Source organism: Balaenoptera physalus (genome assembly GCF_965194825.1).
Source record: "Balaenoptera physalus genome assembly, contig: HAP1_SCAFFOLD_573, whole genome shotgun sequence".
NCBI lineage: Eukaryota > Metazoa > Chordata > Mammalia > Artiodactyla > Balaenopteridae > Balaenoptera > Balaenoptera physalus.
The window spans coordinates 300,005-318,323 of record NW_028126165.1 but is presented as its reverse complement, the minus strand read 5'-3'; positions in this window follow the sequence as shown (position 1 = coordinate 318,323).

The following is an 18,319-nucleotide window of genomic DNA, read 5'->3' as shown; positions in this document are numbered from 1 at the left end:
GTTGACAAGGACCTCCACTTCATTCCACCTTAAATATCCCAGGAAAGCGAAAAATGGATCAAAAAGTTGTGGTCCTTATGTACAATGGAATATCACTCAGCCATGAAATCAATGTCATAAGGCTAGTAGCAGCATGATGAGTGGATTTAGGTAAGACGATTCTAAGTGAAATAAGTCACACAGAAAAGGACACTTCTCATAAGGTGTCACTTATAGAGGGAATGTAAAAACCTTTACACTTGAACTGAATTACAAAACAGAACAGAGTCACACATGCAGAAAACACACTATGGCTGCTTAACGGGAAAGGTGAGGTGGGGTGATACATAAAACAAGAGTTTCAAATTAGCTCAGATACCGTTCCATAAACCCAATATGTAATAGACAAGACCTACTCCTTGCTCAGAGAACTGGACTCAACACGCCCGATTCACCGCACAAGAATATATCTGACTAGTAATAATCTTAAAACCTATGTATTGATATCTCTCTGTTAGTGTGTCAAATGGGTGTAAAGCGGCATAAACACAGCCGTGAAAAGCAGCTAAACCCCATTATAAAAATAAATTACTTTTAAAAACCCATGAAACAAAGACAGGGAAAGACAGAGAAATTCTTACACAATTCGTTCAGGGGCTGTGATGCAACCTGGATTGACCATATCTAGACCCACAGCTGGATGAGACATAAGGGTGGACACTCTTGGGGCTGAGAGGTTTGGTGAGGTTGGGTGAGCAAACGCAGACCCTTTAAAGTAATACTGCGTGCTACCCATCGCATGGGTCCCAAATCTCCAGGTTCAAGGGCATCTTCCTACATCGAAAACATGCATGAGAAACCCAGAAGATGGTACACCGTGTGATGGGGAAAGGTTTCTAAAACGCACCTCATTTCTCATCTCCTTGTGCTCGGGTTCGCCATTCCAGCCACTTTACTAGCAATCTCCCTACTTGGAGCATCAGCACCTTTAACCTCCTGTTCCGTACAGGTTGCAATTTGTCCTGAGGATGAACGGGAAGACGGGGAACCAATGAGAGACTAGCTCTTGGTGTTGGGACAGGCACAGGTCACTCTATTTTCCCATCAGGAAGAAGAATTCACCACAGGCTCAGCCTGCCCCCCGGAACCAGAACAGGGCCTGAAGCCATCCTGCGCTTTTGCGGCCAGCTCCCAAAAAAGCGACTTGTAAAATGGAGCTTCAGGGCACTGCAATTCACAAACCTGCAGAGTTATAAATGATAACTCTCGTCCACAAATATATTGAGGGAAGGCAAAGAAGAGGATTTGAAATCAAGGCAGAATTGCAGGAAACAGATTTCAGGAGGTAGATTCGAATCGCCTTTAAAGCACATGAAAAGCGGCAAAACGTTGACAATGATGCCCTTGGCCAAAAAGGGCGTATGCGTTTTTTCCTGAATATATTCAGGAAAAAACGCATACGCCCTTTTTGGCCAACCAAGCAACCTGGAAAGGCAAATCAGCGCTACAAAGAAGTCTCGCTTCCCATCGGTCAAAAGGGCCATGCTGAAAAAAGTGTCAAAACCAGAAGTGCAGGACAGGCCATGGAGAAATGGGAGCCTTGCTACACTGATGGGCGGGATGTAAATCGCCAACAGCCACTCTGGAGAAGTGTACGGTGTTTCCTGAAACATCTAAAAAACACAGCTTAGAGAGCATAGGGCACTTCCACGCATGGGGGGATAAAGTGGGAAAATTGAAAATCAGCAAGACACAAGCACCCCAAAGTTTAGGGCTGCTCTGTTGACAAGGACCTCCACTTCATTCCACCTTAAATATCCCAGGAAAGCGAAAAATGGATCAAAAAGTTGTGGTCCTTATGTACAATGGAATATCACTCAGCCATGAAATCAATGTCATAAGGCTAGTAGCAGCATGATGAGTGGATTTAGGTAAGACGCTTCTAAGTGAAATAAGTCACACAGAAAAGGACACTTCTCATAAGGTGTCACTTATAGAGGGAATGTAAAAACCTTTACACTTGAACTGAATTACAAAACAGAACAGAGTCACACATGCAGAAAACACACTATGGCTGCTTAACGGGAAAGGTGAGGTGGGGTGATACATAAAACAAGAGTTTCAAATTAGCTCAGATACCGTTCCATAAACCCAATATGTAATAGACAAGACCTACTCCTTGCTCAGAGAACTGGACTCAACACGCCCGATTCACCGCACAAGAATATATCTGACTAGTAATAATCTTAAAACCTATGTATTGATATCTCTCTGTTAGTGTGTCAAGTGGGTGTAAAGCGGCATAAACACAGCCGTGAAAAGCAGCTAAACCCCATTATAAAAATAAATTACTTTTAAAAACCCATGAAACAAAGACAGGGAAAGACAGAGAAATTCTTACACAATTCGTTCAGGGGCTGTGATGCAACCTGGATTGACCATATCTAGACCCACAGCTGGATGAGACATAAGGGTGGACACTCTTGGGGCTGAGAGGTTTGGTGAGGTTGGGTGAGCAAACGCAGACCCTTTAAAGTAATACTGCGTGCTACCCATCGCATGGGTCCCAAATCTCCAGGTTCAAGGGCATCTTCCTACATCGAAAACATGCATGAGAAACCCAGAAGATGGTACACCGTGTGATGGGGAAAGGTTTCTAAAACGCACCTCATTTCTCATCTCCTTGTGCTCGGGTTCGCCATTCCAGCCACTTTACTAGCAATCTCCCTACTTGGAGCATCAGCACCTTTAACCTCCTGTTCCGTACAGGTTGCAATTTGTCCTGAGGATGAACGGGAAGACGGGGAACCAATGAGAGACTAGCTCTTGGTGTTGGGACAGGCACAGGTCACTCTATTTTCCCATCAGGAAGAAGAATTCACCACAGGCTCAGCCTGCCCCCCGGAACCAGAACAGGGCCTGAAGCCATCCTGCGCTTTTGCGGCCAGCTCCCAAAAAAGCGACTTGTAAAATGGAGCTTCAGGGCACTGCAATTCACAAACCTGCAGAGTTATAAATGATAACTCTCGTCCACAAATATATTGAGGGAAGGCAAAGAAGAGGATTTGAAATCAAGGCAGAATTGCAGGAAACAGATTTCAGGAGGTAGATTCGAATCACCTTTAAAGCACATGAAAAGCGGCAAAACGTTGACAATGATGCCCTTGGCCAAAAAGGGCGTATGCGTTTTTTCCTGAATATATTCAGGAAAAAACGCATACGCCCTTTTTGGCCAACCAAGCAACCTGGAAAGGCAAATCAGCGCTACAAAGAAGTCTCGCTTCCCATCGGTCAAAAGGGCCATGCTGAAAAAAGTGTCAAAACCAGAAGTGCAGGACAGGCCATGGAGAAATGGGAGCCTTGCTACACTGATGGGCGGGATGAAAATCGCCAACAGCCACTCTGGAGAAGTGTACGGTGTGTCCTGAAACATCTAAAAAACACAGCTTAGAGAGCATAGGGCACTTCCACGCATGGGGGGATAAAGTGGGAAAATTGAAAATCAGCAAGACACAAGCACCCCAAAGTTTAGGGCTGCTCTGTTGACAAGGACCTCCACTTCATTCCACCTTAAATATCCCAGGAAAGCGAAAAATGGATCAAAAAGTTGTGGTCCTTATATACAATGGAATATCACTCAGCCATGAAATCAATGTCATAAGGCTAGTAGCAGCATGATGAGTGGATTTAGGTAAGACGATTCTAAGTGAAATAAGTCACACAGAAAAGGACACTTCTCATAAGGTGTCACTTATAGAGGGAATGTAAAAACCGTTACACTTGAACTGAATTACAAAACAGAACAGAGTCACACATGCAGAAAACACACTATGGCTGCTTAACGGGAAAGGTGAGGTGGGGTGATACATACAACAAGAGTTTCAAATTAGCTCAGATACCGTTCCATAAACCCAATATGTAATAGACAAGACCTACTCCTTGCTCAGAGAACTGGACTCAACACGCCCGATTCACCGCACAAGAATATATCTGACTAGTAATAATCTTAAAACCTATGTATTGATATCTCTCCGTTAGTGTGTCAAGTGGGTGTAAAGCGGCATAAACACAGCCGTGAAAAGCAGCTATACCGCATTATAAAAATAAATTACTTTTAAAAACCCATGAAACAAAGACAGGGAAAGAGAGAGAAATTCTTACACAATTCGTTCAGGGGCTGTGATGCAACCTGGATTGACCATATCTAGACCCACAGCTGGATGAGACATAAGGGTGGACACTCTTGGGGCTGAGAGGTTTGGTGAGGTTGGGTGAGCAAACGCAGACCCTTTAAAGTAATACTGCGTGCTACCCATCGCATGGGTCCCAAATCTCCAGGTTCAAGGGCATCTTCCTACATCGAAAACATGCATGAGAAACCCAGAAGATGGTACACCGTGTGATGGGGAAAGGTTTCTAAAACGCACCTCATTTCTCATCTCCTTGTGCTCGGGTTCGCCATTCCAGCCACTTTACTAGCAATCTCCCTACTTGGAGCATCAGCACCTTTAACCTCCTGTTCCGTACAGGTTGCAATTTGTCCTGAGGATGAACGGGAAGACGGGGAACCAATGAGAGACTAGCTCTTGGTGTTGGGACAGGCACAGGTCACTCTATTTTCCCATCAGGAAGAAGAATTCACCACAGGCTCAGCCTGCCCCCCGGAACCAGAACAGGGCCTGAAGCCATCCTGCGCTTTTGCGGCCAGCTCCCAAAAAAGCGACTTGTAAAATGGAGCTTCAGGGCACTGCAATTCACAAACCTGCAGAGTTATAAATGATAACTCTCGTCCACAAATATATTGAGGGAAGGCAAAGAAGAGGATTTGAAATCAAGGCAGAATTGCAGGAAACAGATTTCAGGAGGTAGATTCGAATCGCCTTTAAAGCACATGAAAAGCGGCAAAACGTTGACAATGATGCCCTTGGCCAAAAAGGGCGTATGCGTTTTTTCCTGAATATATTCAGGAAAAAACGCATACGCCCTTTTTGGCCAACCAAGCAACCTGGAAAGGCAAATCAGCGCTACAAAGAAGTCTCGCTTCCCATCGGTCAAAAGGGCCATGCTGAAAAAAGTGTCAAAACCAGAAGTGCAGGACAGGCCATGGAGAAATGGGAGCCTTGCTACACTGATGGGCGGGATGTAAATCGCCAACAGCCACTCTGGAGAAGTGTAGGGTGTGTCCTGAAACATCTAAAAAACACAGCTTAGAGAGCATAGGGCACTTCCACGCATGGGGGGATACAGTGGGAAAATTGAAAATCAGCAAGACACAAGCACCCCAAAGTTTAGGGCTGCTCTGTTGACAAGGACCTCCACTTCATTCCACCTTAAATATCCCAGGAAAGCGAAAAATGGATCAAAAAGTTGTGGTCCTTATGTACAATGGAATATCACTCAGCCATGAAATCAATGTCATAAGGCTAGTAGCAGCATGATGAGTGGATTTACGTAAGACGATTCTAAGTGAAATAAGTCACACAGAAAAGGACATTTCTCATAAGGTGTCACTTATAGAGGGAATGTAAAAACCTTTACACTTGAACTGAATTACAAAACAGAAAAGAGTCACACATGCAGAAAACACACTATGGCTGCTTAACGGGAAAGGTGAGGTGGGGTGATACATAAAACAAGAGTTTCAAATTAGCTCAGATACCGTTCCATAAACCCATATGTAATAGACAAGACCTACTCCTTGCTCAGAGAACTGGACTCAACACGCCCGATTCACCGCACAAGAATATATCTGACTAGTAATAATCTTAAAACCTATGTATTGATATCTCTCTGTTAGTGTGTCAAGTGGGTGTAAAGCGGCATAAACACAGCCGTGAAAAGCAGCTAAACCCCATTATAAAAATAAATTACTTTTAAAAACCCATGAAACAAAGACAGGGAAAGAGAGAGAAATTCTTACACAATTCGTTCAGGGGCTGTGATGCAACCTGGATTGACCATATCTAGACCCACAGCTGGATGAGACATAAGGGTGGACACTCTTGGGGCTGAGAGGTTTGGTGAGGTTGGGTGAGCAAACGCAGACCCTTTAAAGTAATACTGCGTGCTACCCATCGCATGGGTCCCAAATCTCCAGGTTCAAGGGCATCTTCCTACATCGAAAACATGCATGAGAAACCCAGAAGATGGTACACCGTGTGATGGGGAAAGGTTTCTAAAACGCACCTCATTTCTCATCTCCTTGTGCTCGGGTTCGCCATTCCAGCCACTTTACTAGCAATCTCCCTACTTGGAGCATCAGCACCTTTAACCTCCTGTTCCGTACAGGTTGCAATTTGTCCTGAGGATGAACGGGAAGACGGGGAACCAATGAGAGACTAGCTCTTGGTGTTGGGACAGGCACAGGTCACTCTATTTTCCCATCAGGAAGAAGAATTCACCACAGGCTCAGCCTGCCCCCCGGAACCAGAACAGGGCCTGAAGCCATCCTGCGCTTTTGCGGCCAGCTCCCAAAAAAGCGACTTGTAAAATGGAGCTTCAGGGCACTGCAATTCACAAACCTGCAGAGTTATAAATGATAACTCTCGTCCACAAATATATTGAGGGAAGGCAAAGAAGAGGATTTGAAATCAAGGCAGAATTGCAGGAAACAGATTTCAGGAGGTAGATTCGAATCGCCTTTAAAGCACATGAAAAGCGGCAAAACGTTGACAATGATGCCCTTGGCCAAAAAGGGCGTAGGCGTTTTTTCCTGAATATATTCAGGAAAAAACGCCTACGCCCTTTTTGGCCAACCAAGCAACCTGGAAAGGCAAATCAGCGCTACAAAGAAGTCTCGCTTCCCATCGGTCAAAAGGGCCATGCTGAAAAAAGTGTCAAAACCAGAAATGCAGGACAGGCCATGGAGAAATGGGAGCCTTGCTACACTGATGGGCGGGATGTAAATTGACAACAGCCACTCTGGAGAAGTGTAGGGTGTGTCCTGAAACATCTAAAAAACACAGCTTAGAGAGCATAGGGCACTTCCACGCATGGGGGGATAAAGTGGGAAAATTGAAAATCAGCAAGACACAAGCACCCCAAAGTTTAGGGCTGCTCTGTTGACAAGGACCTCCACTTCATTCCACCTTAAATATCCCAGGAAAGCGAAAAATGGATCAAAAAGTTGTGGTCCTTATGTACAATGGAATATCACTCAGCCATGAAATCAATGTCATAAGGCTAGTAGCAGCATGATGAGTGGATTTAGGTAAGACGCTTCTAAGTGAAATAAGTCACACAGAAAAGGACACTTCTCATAAGGTGTCACTTATAGAGGGAATGTAAAAACCGTTACACTTGAACTGAATTACAAAACAGAACAGAGTCACACATGCAGAAAACACACTATGGCTGCTTAACGGGAAAGGTGAGGTGGGGTGATACATAAAACAAGAGTTTCAAATTAGCTCAGATACCGTTCCATAAACCCAATATGTAATAGACAAGACCTACTCCTTGCTCAGAGAACTGGACTCAACACGCCCGATTCACCGCACAAGAATATATCTGACTAGTAATAATCTTAAAACCTATGTATTGATATCTCTCTGTTAGTGTGTCAAGTGGGTGTAAAGCGGCATAAACACAGCCGTGAAAAGCAGCTAAACCCCATTATAAAAATAAATTACTTTTAAAAACCCATGAAACAAAGACAGGGAAAGAGAGAGAAATTCTTACACAATTCGTTCAGGGGCTGTGATGCAACCTGGATTGACCATATCTAGACCCACAGCTGGATGAGACATAAGGGTGGACACTCTTGGGGCTGAGAGGTTTGGTGAGGTTGGGTGAGCAAACGCAGACCCTTTAAAGTAATACTGCGTGCTACCCATCGCATGGGTCCCAAATCTTCAGGTTCAAGGGCATCTTCCTACATCGAAAACATGCATGAGAAACCCAGAAGATGGTACACCGTGTGATGGGGAAAGGTTTCTAAAACACACCTCATTTCTCATCTCCTTGTGCTCGGGTTCGCCATTCCAGCCACTTTACTAGCAATCTCCCTACTTGGAGCATCAGCACCTTTAACCTCCTGTTCCGTACAGGTTGCAATTTGTCCTGAGGATGAACGGGAAGACGGGGAACCAATGAGAGACTAGCTCTTGGTGTTGGGACAGGCACAGGTCACTCTATTTTCCCATCAGGAAGAAGAATTAACCACAGGCTCAGCCTGCCCCCCGGAACCAGAACAGGGCCTGAAGCCATCCTGCGCTTTTGCGGCCAGCTCCCAAAAAAGCGACTTGTAAAATGGAGCTTCAGGGCACTGCAATTCACAAACCTGCAGAGTTATAAATGATAACTCTCGTCCACAAATATATTGAGGGAAGGCAAAGAAGAGGATTTGAAATCAAGGCAGAATTGCAGGAAACAGATTTCAGTAGGTAGATTCGAATCACCTTTAAAGCACATGAAAAGCGGCAAAACGTTGACAATGATGCCCTTGGCCAAAAAGGGCGTATGCGTTTTTTCCTGAATATATTCAGGAAAAAACGCATACGCCCTTTTTGGCCAACCAAGCAACCTGGAAAGGCAAATCAGCGCTACAAAGAAGTCTCGCTTCCCATCGGTCAAAAGGGCCATGCTGAAAAAAGTGTCAAAACCAGAAATGCAGGACAGGCCATGGAGAAATGGGAGCCTTGCTACACTGATGGGCGGGATGTAAATCGCCAACAGCCACTCTGGAGAAGTGTACGGTGTGTCCTGAAACATCTAAAAAACACAGCTTAGAGAGCATAGGGCACTTCCACGCATGGGGGGATACAGTGGGAAAATTGAAAATCAGCAAGACACAAGCACCCCAAAGTTTAGGGCTGCTCTGTTGACAAGGACCTCCACTTCATTCCACCTTAAATATCCCAGGAAAGCGAAAAATGGATCAAAAAGTTGTGGTCCTTATGTACAATGGAATATCACTCAGCCATGAAATCAATGTCATAAGGCTAGTAGCAGCATGATGAGTGGATTTAGGTAAGACGCTTCTAAGTGAAATAAGTCACACAGAAAAGGACACTTCTCATAAGGTGTCACTTATAGAGGGAATGTAAAAACCTTTACACTTGAACTGAATTACAAAACAGAACAGAGTCACACATGCAGAAAACACACTATGGCTGCTTAACGGGAAAGGTGAGGTGGGGTGATACATAAAAGAAGAGTTTCAAATTAGCTCAGATACCGTTCCATAAACCCAATATGTAATAGACAAGACCTACTCCTTGCTCAGAGAACTGGACTCAACACGCCCGATTCACCGCACAAGAATATATCTGACTAGTAATAATCTTAAAACCTATGTATTGATATCTCTCTGTTAGTGTGTCAAGTGGGTGTAAAGCGGCATAAACACAGCCGTGAAAAGCAGCTAAACCCCATTATAAAAATAAATTACTTTTAAAAACCCATGAAACAAAGACAGGGAAAGAGAGAGAAATTCTTACACAATTCGTTCAGGGGCTGTGATGCAACCTGGATTGACCATATCTAGACCCACAGCTGGATGAGACATAAGGGTGGACACTCTTGGGGCTGAGAGGTTTGGTGAGGTTGGGTGAGCAAACGCAGACCCTTTAAAGTAATACTGCGTGCTACCCATCGCATGGGTCCCAAATCTCCAGGTTCAAGGGCATCTTCCTACATCGAAAACATGCATGAGAAACCCAGAAGATGGTACACCGTGTGATGGGGAAAGGTTTCTAAAACGCACCTCATTTCTCATCTCCTTGTGCTCGGGTTCGCCATTCCAGCCACTTTACTAGCAATCTCCCTACTTGGAGCATCAGCACCTTTAACCTCCTGTTCCGTACAGGTTGCAATTTGTCCTGAGGATGAACGGGAAGACGGGGAACCAATGAGAGACTAGCTCTTGGTGTTGGGACAGGCACAGGTCACTCTATTTTCCCATCAGGAAGAAGAATTCACCACAGGCTCAGCCTGCCCCCCGGAACCAGAACAGGGCCTGAAGCCATCCTGCGCTTTTGCGGCCAGCTCCCAAAAAAGCGACTTGTAAAATGGAGCTTCAGGGCACTGCAATTCACAAACCTGCAGAGTTATAAATGATAACTCTCGTCCACAAATATATTGAGGGAAGGCAAAGAAGAGGATTTGAAATCAAGGCAGAATTGCAGGAAACAGATTTCAGGAGGTAGATTCGAATCGCCTTTAAAGCACATGAAAAGCGGCAAAACGTTGACAATGATGCCCTTGGCCAAAAAGGGCGTATGCGTTTTTTCCTGAATATATTCAGGAAAAAACGCATACGCCCTTTTTGGCCAACCAAGCAACCTGGAAAGGCAAATCAGCGCTACAAAGAAGTCTCGCTTCCCATCGGTCAAAAGGGCCATGCTGAAAAAAGTGTCAAAACCAGAAGTGCAGGACAGGCCATGGAGAAATGGGAGCCTTGCTACACTGATGGGCGGGATGTAAATCGCCAACAGCCACTCTGGAGAAGTGTACGGTGTGTCCTGAAACATCTAAAAAACACAGCTTAGAGAGCATAGGGCACTTCCACGCATGGGGGGATAAAGTGGGAAAATTGAAAATCAGCAAGACACAAGCACCCCAAAGTTTAGGGCTGCTCTGTTGACAAGGACCTCCACTTCATTCCACCTTAAATATCCCAGGAAAGCGAAAAATGGATCAAAAAGTTGTGGTCCTTATATACAATGGAATATCACTCAGCCATGAAATCAATGTCATAAGGCTAGTAGCAGCATGATGAGTGGATTTAGGTAAGACGATTCTAAGTGAAATGAGTCACACAGAAAAGGACACTTCTCATAAGGTGTCACTTATAGAGGGAATGTAAAAACCGTTACACTTGAACTGAATTACAAAACAGAACAGAGTCACACATGCAGAAAACACACTATGGCTGCTTAACGGGAAAGGTGAGGTGGGGTGATACATAAAACAAGAGTTTCAAATTAGCTCAGATACCGTTCCATAAACCCAATATGTAATAGACAAGACCTACTCCTTGCTCAGAGAACTGGACTCAACACGCCCGATTCACCGCACAAGAATATATCTGACTAGTAATAATCTTAAAACCTATGTATTGATATCTCTCTGTTAGTGTGTCAAGTGGGTGTAAAGCGGCATAAACACAGCCGTGAAAAGCAGCTATACCGCATTATAAAAATAAATTACTTTTAAAAACCCATGAAACAAAGACAGGGAAAGAGAGAGAAATTCTTACACAATTCGTTCAGGGGCTGTGATGCAACCTGGATTGACCATATCTAGACCCACAGCTGGATGAGACATAAGGGTGGACACTCTTGGGGCTGAGAGGTTTGGTGAGGTTGGGTGAGCAAACGCAGACCCTTTAAAGTAATACTGCGTGCTACCCATCGCATGGGTCCCAAATCTCCAGGTTCAAGGGCATCTTCCTACATCGAAAACATGCATGAGAAACCCAGAAGATGGTACACCGTGTGATGGGGAAAGGTTTCTAATACGCACCTCATTTCTCATCTCCTTGTGCTCGGGTTCGCCATTCCAGCCACTTTACTAGCAATCTCCCTACTTGGAGCATCAGCACCTTTAACCTCCTGTTCCGTACAGGTTGCAATTTGTCCTGAGGATGAACGGGAAGACGGGGAACCAATGAGAGACTAGCTCTTGGTGTTGGGACAGGCACAGGTCACTCTATTTTCCCATCAGGAAGAAGAATTAACCACAGGCTCAGCCTGCCCCCCGGAACCAGAACAGGGCCTGAAGCCATCCTGCGCTTTTGCGGCCAGCTCCCAAAAAAGCGACTTGTAAAATGGAGCTTCAGGGCACTGCAATTCACAAACCTGCAGAGTTATAAATGATAACTCTCGTCCACAAATATATTGAGGGAAGGCAAAGAAGAGGATTTGAAATCAAGGCAGAATTGCAGGAAACAGATTTCAGGAGGTAGATTCGAATCGCCTTTAAAGCACATGAAAAGCGGCAAAACGTTGACAATGATGCCCTTGGCCAAAAAGGGCGTATGCGTTTTTTCCTGAATATATTCAGGAAAAAACGCATACGCCCTTTTTGGCCAACCAAGCAACCTGGAAAGGCAAATCAGCGCTACAAAGAAGTCTCGCTTCCCATCGGTCAAAAGGGCCATGCTGAAAAAAGTGTCAAAACCAGAAGTGCAGGACAGGCCATGGAGAAATGGGAGCCTTGCTACACTGATGGGCGGGATGTAAATCGCCAACAGCCACTCTGGAGAAGTGTAGGGTGTGTCCTGAAACATCTAAAAAACACACCTTAGAGAGCATAGGGCACTTCCACGCATGGGGGGATAAAGTGGGAAAATTGAAAATCAGCAAGACACAAGCACCCCAAAGTTTAGGGCTGCTCTGTTGACAAGGACCTCCACTTCATTCCACCTTAAATATCCCAGGAAAGCGAAAAATGGATCAAAAAGTTGTGGTCCTTATGTACAATGGAATATCACTCAGCCATGAAATCAATGTCATAAGGCTAGTAGCAGCATGATGAGTGGATTTACGTAAGACGATTCTAAGTGAAATAAGTCACACAGAAAAGGACACTTCTCATAAGGTGTCACTTATAGAGGGAATGTAAAAACCTTTACACTTGAACTGAATTACAAAACAGAAAAGAGTCACACATGCAGAAAACACACTATGGCTGCTTAACGGGAAAGGTGAGGTGGGGTGATACATAAAAGAAGAGTTTCAAATTAGCTCAGATACCGTTCCATAAACCCAATATGTAATAGACAAGACCTACTCCTTGCTCAGAGAACTGGACTCAACACGCCCGATTCACCGCACAAGAATATATCTGACTAGTAATAATCTTAAAACCTATGTATTGATATCTCTCTGTTAGTGTGTCAAGTGGGTGTAAAGCGGCATAAACACAGCCGTGAAAAGCAGCTAAACCCCATTATAAAAATAAATTACTTTTAAAAACCCATGAAACAAAGACAGGGAAAGAGAGAGAAATTCTTACACAATTCGTTCAGGGGCTGTGATGCAACCTGGATTGACCATATCTAGACCCACAGCTGGATGAGACATAAGGGTGGACACTCTTGGGGCTGAGAGGTTTGGTGAGGTTGGGTGAGCAAACGCAGACCCTTTAAAGTAATACTGCGTGCTACCCATCGCATGGGTCCCAAATCTCCAGGTTCAAGGGCATCTTCCTACATCGAAAACATGCATGAGAAACCCAGAAGATGGTACACCGTGTGATGGGGAAAGGTTTCTAAAACGCACCTCATTTCTCATCCTCTTGTGCTCGGGTTCGCCAATCCAGCCACTTTACTAGCAATGTCCCTACTTGGAGCATCAGCACCTTTAACCTCCTGTTCCGTACAGGTTGCAATTTGTCCTGAGGATGCACGGGAAGACGGGGAACCAATGAGAGACTAGCTCTTGGTGTTGGGACAGGCACAGGTCACTCTATTTTCCCATCAGGAAGAAGAATTAACCACAGGCTCAGCCTGCCCCCCGGAACCAGAACAGGGCCTGAAGCCATCCTGCGCTTTTGCGGCCAGCTCCTAAAAAAGCGACTTGTAAAATGGAGCTTCAGGGCACTGCAATTCACAAACCTGCAGAGTTATAAATGATAACTCTCGTCCACAAATATATTGAGGGAAGGCAAAGAAGAGGATTTGAAATCAAGGCAGAATTGCAGGAAACAGATTTCAGGAGGTAGATTCGAATCGCCTTTAAAGCACATGAAAAGCGGCAAAACGTTGACAATGATGCCCTTGGCCAAAAAGGGCGTATGCGTTTTTTCCTGAATATATTCAGGAAAAAACGCATACGCCCTTTTTGGCCAACCAAGCAACCTGGAAAGGCAAATCAGCGCTACAAAGAAGTCTCGCTTCCCATCGGTCAAAAGGGCCATGCTGAAAAAAGTGTCAAAACCAGAAATGCAGGACAGGCCATGGAGAAATGGGAGCCTTGCTACACTGATGGGCGGGATGTAAATCGCCAACAGCCACTCTGGAGAAGTGTACGGTGTGTCCTGAAACATCTAAAAAACACAGCTTAGAGAGCATAGGGCACTTCCACGCATGGGGGGATAAAGTGGGAAAATTGAAAATCAGCAAGACACAAGCACCCCAAAGTTTAGGGCTGCTCTGTTGACAAGGACCTCCACTTCATTCCACCTTAAATATCCCAGGAAAGCGAAAAATGGATCAAAAAGTTGTGGTCCTTATGTACAATGGAATATCACTCAGCCATGAAATCAATGTCATAAGGCTAGTAGCAGCATGATGAGTGGATTTACGTAAGACGATTCTAAGTGAAATAAGTCACACAGAAAAGGACACTTCTCATAAGGTGTCACTTATAGAGGGAATGTAAAAACCTTTACACTTGAACTGAATTACAAAACAGAACAGAGTCACACATGCAGAAAACACACTATGGCTGCTTAACGGGAAAGGTGAGGTGGGGTGATACATAAAAGAAGAGTTTCAAATTAGCTCAGATACCGTTCCATAAACCCAATATGTAATACACAAGACCTACTACTTGCTCAGAGAACTGGACTCAACACGCCCGATTCACCGCACAAGAATATATCTGACTAGTAATAATCTTAAAACCTATGTATTGATATCTCTCTGTTAGTGTGTCAAGTGGGTGTAAAGCGACATAAACACAGCCGTGAAAAGCAGCTAAACCCCATTATAAAAATAAATTACTTTTAAAAACCCATGAAACAAAGACAGGGAAAGAGAGAGAAATTCTTACACAATTCGTTCAGGGGCTGTGATGCAACCTGGATTGACCATATCTAGACCCACAGCTGGATGAGACATAAGGGTGGACACTCTTGGGGCTGAGAGGTTTGGTGAGGTTGGGTGAGCAAACGCAGACGCTTTAAAGTAATACTGCGTGCTACCCATCGCATGGGTCCCAAATCTCCAGGTTCAAGGGCATCTTCCTACATCGAAAACATGCATGAGAAACCCAGAAGATGGTACACCGTGTGATGGGGAAAGGTTTCTAAAACGCACCTCATTTCTCATCCTCTTGTGCTCGGGTTCGCCATTCCAGCCACTTTACTAGCAATGTCCCTACTTGGAGCATCAGCACCTTTAACCTCCTGTTCCGTACAGGTTGCAATTTGTCCTGAGGATGCACGGGAAGACGGGGAACCAATGAGAGACCAGCTCTTGGTGTTGGGACAGGCACAGGTCACTCTATTTTCCCATCAGGAAGAAGAATTAACCACAGGCTCAGCCTGCCCCCCGGAACCAGAACAGGGCCTGAAGCCATCCTGCGCTTTTGCGGCCAGCTCCTAAAAAAGCGACTTGTAAAATGGAGCTTCAGGGCACTGCAATTCACAAACCTGCAGAGTTATAAATGATAACTCTCGTCCACAAATATATTGAGGGAAGGCAAAGAAGAGGATTTGAAATCAAGGCAGAATTGCAGGAAACAGATTTCAGGAGGTAGATTCGAATCGCCTTTAAAGCACATGAAAAGCGGGAAAACGTTGACAATGATGCCCTTGGCCAAAAAGGGCGTATGCGTTTTTTCCTGAATATATTCAGGAAAAAACGCATACGCCCTTTTTGGCCAACCAAGCAACCTGGAAAGGCAAATCAGCGCTACAAAGAAGTCTCGCTTCCCATCGGTCAAAAGGGCCATGCTGAAAAAAGTGTCAAAACCAGAAATGCAGGACAGGCCATGGAGAAATGGGAGCCTTGCTACACTGATGGGCGGGATGTAAATCGCCAACAGCCACTCTGGAGAAGTGTACGGTGTGTCCTGAAACATCTAAAAAACACAGCTTAGAGAGCATAGGGCACTTCCACGCATGGGGGGATAAAGTGGGAAAATTGAAAATCAGCAAGACACAAGCACCCCAAAGTTTAGGGCTGCTCTGTTGACAAGGACCTCCACTTCATTCCACCTTAAATATCCCAGGAAAGCGAAAAATGGATAAAAAAGTTGTGGTCCTTATGTACAATGGAATATCACTCAGCCATGAAATCAATGTCATAAGGCTAGTAGCAGCATGATGAGTGGATTTAGGTAAGACGATTCTAAGTGAAATAAGTCACACAGAAAAGGACACTTCTCATAAGGTGTCACTTATAGAGGGAATGTAAAAACCGTTACACTTGAACTGAATTACAAAACAGAACAGAGTCACACATGCAGAAAACACACTATGGCTGCTTAACGGGAAAGGTGAGGTGGGGTGATACATAAAAGAAGAGTTTCAAATTAGCTCAGATACCGTTCCATAAACCCAATATGTAATACACAAGACCTACTCCTTGCTCAGAGAACTGGACTCAACACGCCCGATTCACCGCACAAGAATATATCTGACTAGTAATAATCTTAAAACCTATGTATTGATATCTCTCTGTTAGTGTGTCAAGTGGGTGTAAAGCGACATAAACACAGCCGTGAAAAGCAGCTAAACCCCATTATAAAAATAAATTACTTTTAAAAACCCATGAAACAAAGACAGGGAAAGAGAGAGAAATTCTTACACAATTCGTTCAGGGGCTGTGATGCAACCTGGATTGACCATATCTAGACCCACAGCTGGATGAGACATAAGGGTGGACACTCTTGGGGCTGAGAGGTTTGGTGAGGTTGGGTGAGCAAACGCAGACGCTTTAAAGTAATACTGCGTGCTACCCATCGCATGGGTCCCAAATCTCCAGGTTCAAGGGCATCTTCCTACATCGAAAACATGCATGAGAAACCCAGAAGATGGTACACCGTGTGATGGGGAAAGGTTTCTAAAACGCACCTCATTTCTCATCCTCTTGTGCTCGGGTTCGCCATTCCAGCCACTTTACTAGCAATGTCCCTACTTGGAGCATCAGCACCTTTAACCTCCTGTTCCGTACAGGTTGCAATTTGTCCTGAGGATGCACGGGAAGACGGGGAACCAATGAGAGACCAGCTCTTGGTGTTGGGACTGGCACAGGTCACTCTATTTTCCCATCAGGAAGAAGAATTAACCACAGGCTCAGCCTGCCCCCCGGAACCAGAACAGGGCCTGAAGCCATCCTGCGCTTTTGCGGCCAGCTCCTAAAAAAGCGACTTGTAAAATGGAGCTTCAGGGCACTGCAATTCACAAACCTGCAGAGTTATAAATGATAACTCTCGTCCACAAATATATTGAGGGAAGGCAAAGAAGAGGATTTGAAATCAAGGCAGAATTGCAGGAAACAGATTTCAGGAGGTAGATTCGAATCGCCTTTAAAGCACATGAAAAGCGGGAAAACGTTGACAATGATGCCCTTGGCCAAAAAGGGCGTATGCGTTTTTTCCTGAATATATTCAGGAAAAAACGCATACGCCCTTTTTGGCCAACCAAGCAACCTGGAAAGGCAAATCAGCGCTACAAAGAAGTCTCGCTTCCCATCGGTCAAAAGGGCCATGCTGAAAAAAGTGTCAAAACCAGAAATGCAGGACAGGCCATGGAGAAATGGGAGCCTTGCTACACTGATGGGCGGGATGTAAATCGCCAACAGCCACTCTGGAGAAGTGTACGGTGTGTCCTGAAACATCTAAAAAACACAGCTTAGAGAGCATAGGGCACTTCCACGCATGGGGGGATAAAGTGGGAAAATTGAAAATCAGCAAGACACAAGCACCCCAAAGTTTAGGGCTGCTCTGTTGACAAGGACCTCCACTTCATTCCACCTTAAATATCCCAGGAAAGCGAAAAATGGATAAAAAAGTTGTGGTCCTTATGTACAATGGAATATCACTCAGCCATGAAATCAATGTCATAAGGCTAGTAGCAGCATGATGAGTGGATTTAGGTAAGACGATTCTAAGTGAAATAAGTCACACAGAAAAGGACACTTCTCATAAGGTGTCACTTATAGAGGGAATGTAAAAACCGTTACACTTGAACTGAATTACAAAACAGAACAGAGTCACACATGCAGAAAACACACTATGGCTGCTTAACGGGAAAGGTGAGGTGGGGTGATACATAAAACAAGAGTTTCAAATTAGCTCAGATACCGTTCCATAAACCCAATATGTAATAGACAAGACCTACTCCTTTCTCAGAGAACTGGACTCAACACGCCCGATTCACCGCACAAGAATATATCTGACTAGTAATAATCTTAAAACCTATGTATTGATATCTCTCTGTTAGTGTGTCAAGTGGGTGTAAAGCGGCATAAACACAGCCGTGAAAAGCAGCTATACCCCATTATAAAAATAAATTACTTTTAAAAACCCATGAAACAAAGACAGGGAAAGAGAGAGAAATTCTTACACAATTCGTTCAGGGGCTGTGATGCAACCTGGATTGACCATATCTAGACCCACAGCTGGATGAGACATAAGGGTGGACACTCTTGGGGCTGAGAGGTTTG